Consider the following 7,218-nt stretch of genomic DNA (forward strand, 5'->3'; position numbering starts at 1 on the left):
AAAAGTCTATTAATTTGATAACTTATATAATTTTTATCTTTTATAACTAATAGGATATTCAATGAATGCACCGAGCAAAACGTTCACCACCTTTCATACGTTCACCACCTGTAACTCGATAAAGACATCTAGCCAATATTGTCGTCGTTTATTTTTCTTTAGAATCATCATCTAGTCGACCAAGTACTCCAATTCAAATTTCCGGTAATCCATTTTTTAAACCCGACCTCATAATTGAGAATCCGGAGGATATTCAAGGACAATTCAGAGATCCTGAACCACTAATCATTCCTCCTGAATCACAAATCACTCATCCAGAGATTGTCGAGGAAGAAACCATTAAGTCAGAATCCTCTAGTGATTCAGATTCAACAAATTCAATCATGGAAAATCTAGAACCTCTAAGTATGGAAGACCGAATGAGGGCTAAACGCACTGGCCAAGGCCACACAATTACTCAACTAGATATTAATGCGCCAGATTATGAAATCAAAGGACAAATTCTACACATGGTAACCAATCAATGCCAATTTAGTGGTGCGCTGAAGGAAGATCCAAACGAACATCTTCGAACCTTTAATAGGATCTGTACTATATTTAAAATCAGAGAAGTTGAGGATGAACAAATATATCTCATGTTATTTCCCTGGACTTTAAAGGGAGAATCCAAAGATTGGTTAGAATCGTTACCTGAAGGGGCGATTGATACATGGGATGTCTTAGTTGAAAAATTTCTTAAATAATTCTTTCCAGGATCTAAAGCCGTGAGACTTCAAGGAGAAATAGTTACGTTCACACAAAAGCCAAATGAAACTCTATATGACGCATGGACAAGATTTGAAAAGTTGTTGAGAGGATGTCCTCAACATGGTTTAGGCACTTATCAAATAGTACAAATATTCTACCAAGGATGCGATATTACTACACGGAAAGACATCGATATGGCAGCTGGTGGTTCCATTATGAAGAAAACCGCAACTGAAGCTTACAAAATTATTGATAAAACTGCTTCCCACTCACATGAGTGGCATCAAGAAAAAGATATCATTAGATCATCTAAAGCAGCTAGAGCCAATTCTAGCCATGACTTTGATTCCATTTCCGCAAAGATATATGCTTTCGAGAGACGAATGAAAAAGATGACTAAAGATATTCACTCAATACGAATTAGTTGTGAGCAGTGTGGAGGACCACATTTGACAAAAGATTGTCTCAGTATTGAACAAACAATGGAACAAAGAGAGAATGTTTCATACATGAACCAAAGGCCTGGAAATAATTATCAAAATAATTATCAACCACCAAGACCAATATACAATCAAAATCAGAATTATAACCGAAATGTTCCATACAACAATCAACAAGGTCCTAGCAATCAGCAAGTATCCAATAATACTTACAATCAGCAAAGACCTATTTTTCTAATTAAACCACCACAAACTGATGATAAAAAGCCAAATTTAGAAGATATGATGTCGAAGCTAGTTGAATCTCAAACACAGTTTTTCACATCTCAGAAACAAACCAATGAACAAAATGCTCAAGCATTTAGAAATCAACAAGCTTCTATTCAAAATCTAGAACAAGAAGTAAGCAACCTAGCAAGGTTGATAGGTGAAAGAAAATCGGGGAGTCTACCTAGCGATACAAATGCTAACCCCCAGAATGAAACAGCTAAAGCCATTACCACGAGAAGTGGTATTACACTTAAACCACCTGAAATACCTGAAATTTCTGATGACTCTATTCCTACTACACAGGCACCACAACCTGAACAAGAGAAGGAATCAGAACCAGTAGTTGAAAAGGTTAATGAAGATAACACAGTTAAGGCAAAGCCTTATGTTAAACCATACCAACCACCACTTCCTTACCCGAGTAAAATGAGAAAAGAAAGACTTGAAGCCGAGCAATCCAAATTCTTGAATATGTTTAAACAAATAAATGTAAATATTCCTTTCATTGATGTGATTTCAGGAATGTCAAGATACGCTAAATTCTTGAAAGATCTAATCACAAATAGAAAGAATATGGAAGAACTCTCGGCTGTTACTATGAATGCTAATTGTTCTGCAGTGTTGTTGAATAAGATACCAGAAAAACTCTCTGATCCAGGAAGTTTTACAATTCCATGTTTTCTGGGTAGTCTTAGTTCAATAGAAGCATTGGCAGACTTAGGTGCTAGTATAAATTTAATGCTGTATTCACTATACGCTAAACTAGACCTCAGAGAATTGAAACCAACACGAATAAGCATACAACTAGCAGATCGATCAGTAAAATATCCTAGAGGGATAATGGAGAACATGCTAGTTAAAGTTGGTACTTTAGTATTTCCAGTAGATTTTGTTATTCTGGACATGGAAGAAGATTCTCGAGTTCCTCTTATATTAGGAAGGCCATTCTTAAACACGGCTAAAGCAATAATAGACATGTTCGGTAAGAAATTGACCCTAAGTATAGAGGACGAGAGTGTCACCTTTTTTGTTGATAGAGCCATGCAACAACCGCAATCTGCAGATGATACATGTTATTATATTCAAACTATAGATTCACATGCAGAATTTTTACAAGAATTTCCAGAATTACAAGGAACAGGAGAATGTTCTTTAGAAGAAGGAAATGAACCAATTGATGAAGCTGAAATGTTAGCTACACTCATGGCTAATGGATACAAACCAACAACAGAAGAAATTCAAATGTTAAAAGAAGAAGACAGATATTGATACAAATCATCGATAGAAGAACCACCGACATTAGAGTTAAAACCACTTCCAAACCATTTGGAATAAGCTTATTTACATGGTGAATCAGAATTACCTGTAATAATATCGTCTTCTCTTACGAAAAATGAAAAATCTCAACTCATTTCTGTGCTAAAAGCTCATAAACCAGCTATTGCATGGAAGATTCATGACATTAAAGGCATAAGTCCTTCGTATTGCACATATAAAATCCTTATGGAAGAAGGTCATAAAACCTATGTGCAACGCCAACGAAGACTAAATCCAAATATGCAAGATGTTGTTAAGAAAGAAATTATTAAACTACTAGATGCAGGTTTAATTTATCCAATTTCTGATAGTCCATGGGTAAGCCCAGTTCAATGTGTAACTAAGAAGGGTGGCATGACTGTCATCACAAATGAAAAAAATGAGCTTATTCCTACTAGGACTGTAACAGGATGGCGTGTCTGTATTGATTATAGAAAATTAAATGACCTCACCAGAAAAGATCACTTTCCCTTACCTTTCATTGATCAAATGTTGAAAAGGTTAGCTGGAAACAGTTACTATTGTTTTCTTGATGGTTTTTCCGGATATTTTCAAATTCCAATAGCACCCGAGGACCAAGAGAAAATCACATTCACGTGCCCTTATGGTACTTTTGCTTACAAACGCATGTCATTTGGACTTTGCAATGCCCCTGCAACCTTTCAAAGGTGCATGATGGCAATTTTTCATGACATGATAGAAGAATGCATGGAAGTTTTCATGGATGAATTTTCAGTCTTCGGTGATACTTTTGAATCATGTCTAGTTAATCTTGAACGAATGCTTATTAGATGCGAACAATCAAATCTAGTACTTAATTGGGAGAAATGTCATTTCATGGTTAAAGAAGGCATCGTTCTTGGTCACAAAATTTCAAAGGAAGGAATTGAAGTGGATAGAGCTAAAGTAGATGTTATTGCTAAACTTCCACATCCCACAAATGTTAGAGGAGTTAGGAGTTTTCTAGGGCATGCCGGTTTTTACCGACGTTTCATAAAAGATTTTTCTAAAATTGTCACTCCTATGAATAAACTCTTAGAAAAGGATGCTCCATTCATATTTTTGGATGAATGCATCAAATCTTTTAATATTTTTAAAGAAAAACTTACTAATGCGCCGATCATGATAACTCCAAATTGGAATCTACCATTTGAACTCATGTGCGATGCAAGTGATTTTGCAATGGGAGCCGTTTTAAGACAAAGGGTTGAAAAACGATTTCAACCTATTTATTACGCTAGTAAGACGTTACAAGGAGCACAAACGAATTACACAACTACTGAAAAAGAACTCCTTGCTATTGTCTTTACTTTTGACAAATTTCGTTCATATCTCGTTCTAGCAAAAACGGTGGTCTATACCGACCATTCTGCTCTTAGATACCTATTTTCAAAACAAGATGCTAAACCACGATTAGTCCGTTGGATCTTACTCTTACAAAAATTCGATATTGAAATGCGAGACAAAAAGGGAGCAGAAAATCTCGCAGCCGATCATCTTTCTCGTCTTGAAAATCCCAAATTAGAAGTTCTAAATGAATCGGCTATACAAGACAACTTTCCTGATGAATATCTTTTGAAGATTGATTATAATGAAATTCCATGGTTTGTAGACTATGCAAATTACTTAGTATGTGGATTCCTTGAAAAAGGGTTGTCGTACCAAAAACGAAAGAAATTCTTTAGTGATATAAAACACTATTTTTGGGAAGATCCACATTTGTTTAAAAGTTGTCCCGATGGAATAATCCGCCGATGCGTATTCGGGGATGAAGCCAGTCAAATCTTAAACCATTGTCACATAGGACCAACAGGAGGGCATTATGAGCCTCATCTTACAGCAAGAATAGTCTATGACGCTGGATTCTATTGGCCTACAATTTTCAAAGACGCACACCTTCTTTGTAAATCTTGTGATGCTTGTCAAAGGGCCAGAAAAATAAGTCAACGTGATGAAATGCCATAAAATGTCATTCAAGTATGTGAAGTATTTGACGTTTGAGGTATTGACTTTATGGGTCTATTTCCAAAATCTCATAATAATCTCTACATTCTCGTTGCCATTGATTATGTATCTAAATGGGCGGAAGCACAAGCTCTCCCAACTAACGATGCACGAGTTGTAGTCAACTTCTTAAAATGTCTTTTTGCAAGGTTTGGAACACCGAAAGCTTTAATAAGTGATCGGGGTACTCATTTTTGTAATAATCAACTTGAGAAAGTTCTCAAAAAATATGGAGTAACTCATAAAATCTCAACCGCTTATCATCCACAAACAAGTGGACAAGTTAAAAATACCAACCGAGCATTAAAACGTATTCTAGAGAAAACCGTAGGATCAAATCCGAAGGAATGGTCCATGAAATTGGAGGATGCACTCTGGGCTTTTAGAACAGCCTACAAAACTCCAATTGGAACCACACCTTTTAAACTTGTTTACGGAAAAGCATGTCACCTTCCAGTAGAAATTGAGCACAAAGCATTTTGGGCTTTGAAGACATGTAATCTTGATTTACATGAAGCCAGACGTCTACGATTAAGTCAATTAAACGAATTAAAAGAGTTAAGACATGAAGCATATGAAAATTCATTAATCTATAAAGAAAGAACGAAGAAATGGCATGATAAAAGAATCAAAAGTTCAAAAGAATTTAAAGAAGGAGACAGAGTTCTTCTTTTCAATTCAAGATTCAAGCTATTTCCTGGAAAATTGAAATCAAGATGGTCTGGACCAGTCATAGTAAAAAAGAGTTTTCTCATACGGAACAATAGAATTAATAAATTCAAATGGGATTGAATTTAAAGTTAATGGTCACAGAGTTAAACATTACATACATGGTCCAATGGAAGTTGAAGATTAAGGATAATATATATTTCTGTTAGAGTTAGATTTTCTGTTTTCGTGTAGCAGACCCTAAAGAACTAGTCTTCTCCCTCCATTCTGAATTTTTATTTTTTTTAGGTTTTACGAGATGGAGAATTCCTTTGATCTGAACTATGGTCTACTGCTACATGCTATGATTACTAAACGTAATAATAACATCTTTCTCGAGTGAACTGGTATCATTCATAAGAGGCAAAATGGACGAAGTGAGGAAAGAACTCAGGAAATATCATCATAAGACACATTTTGGTAAAGGAAAATCAAAATCCTCAACAAAAAGAAGAGCACAACACCTTGAAAGATGTCATAAATGCAAAAAATGGTCACACGAAGGTAAATGTTCGAACAATCGAACATATTCAAATACCGAATTTGTTACTCTATGCAGAGAAGGACCGTTCATATGTTTAGAAGAAAAGTTATTGAAGAATCGAGGTTACGCTTATGTAGCTATGGAAAACTAAATCACACGACTCTCCTATGAGTCGGCTAAAGCAGGTCTCTGAGAATTCTATCTCACAGGTAATTATGTACAGTTTTTATTTGTTTTTATTTATTGCTTTTAACCTTTTGATAATAAACGCTGAATCATTCGCTATAAAGTATTAAATTGATATTCAATAAAATTAGGTATGCGAAACCGAAATTATTGATATCATACAAAAATTTATTACATCACTGCGAAATTTACCGTTTATTCATAAGGTATAAATATCTTTAATCAATCAATCCAAAATATTTCAGAAATTCGTCAGGAGTAAAACTAGGTAAAATAGCCGAAATTACTTTACCCAAAAGTGGGGCGTATATTTTTGATAATATTTGATCGATTAAAGTGGGATAAAAGACCAAAAAGATTTTTCATTTTAATTTTTACCTTGTTTTTAAAATTAATATATAAATATTAAATTATTATTGTAAATTTTTAAAATCAATATATTTAAGTTTTTAAATATTTTAAAAATTAATATTTTCAATATAAGTTTGTAAAATTAATGTATAAAAATATTAATAATATTAATATGTATTTTTAATTTCATGCATTTTAAATTTAAGTTTGGTGTGAATTTAAAAACAAAAATGTACTTTATTTCATTAAGTTAAAAATATAATTTCTAAAATTCATCCTAAGTTGAAGACTAGGTCATGGAACCAAAATTGCTTTACCTGAGGGCGGGACGAGAACTTTTATTATCATTATTTTAATCTTATAGATCTAAAGTATGTCAAAAACATTTAAAAAATCCAAAAATCTTTGCTTTTAAAACAACGCTTTAAAATGACAAATTTTTAAAATTTTGTCGATGGACGAACTAGGACAACGATCCGAAACACCCTCATTCTTAAAAGAAACAAATTTAAAATTAATTTAATTATTTGTTTTATAAGTTAAAGATTTTTATATAAAAAAAAAAATACCAGACCCCATGCGATCGCATGGGGTTTACACTGTAAAGCCATGCGATCGTATGGCCTAGAAAAACTGGACAGAATCAAAAAGGCCAGCGAGTTGTTCTTCCTTATCACAACACACACACAAAAACACGAAAACACTCTCAAA

General features: G+C 33.9%; 1 non-coding gene across 1 annotated transcript; it reads right to left on the minus strand.

Moving 5' to 3' along the window:
- Positions 1-767: 767 nt before the first annotated feature.
- On the minus strand, positions 768-874 carry LOC139887011 (small nucleolar RNA R71). Its single transcript, XR_011772865.1, has one exon. It is a non-coding gene; the product is annotated as a small nucleolar RNA R71 (small nucleolar RNA).
- Between the last annotated feature and the right edge of the window lie 6,344 nt (positions 875-7,218).

The sequence above is a fragment of the Rutidosis leptorrhynchoides genome, chromosome 1 (genome assembly GCF_046630445.1).
Source record: "Rutidosis leptorrhynchoides isolate AG116_Rl617_1_P2 chromosome 1, CSIRO_AGI_Rlap_v1, whole genome shotgun sequence".
Classification (NCBI taxonomy): Eukaryota; Viridiplantae; Streptophyta; class Magnoliopsida; order Asterales; family Asteraceae; genus Rutidosis; species Rutidosis leptorrhynchoides.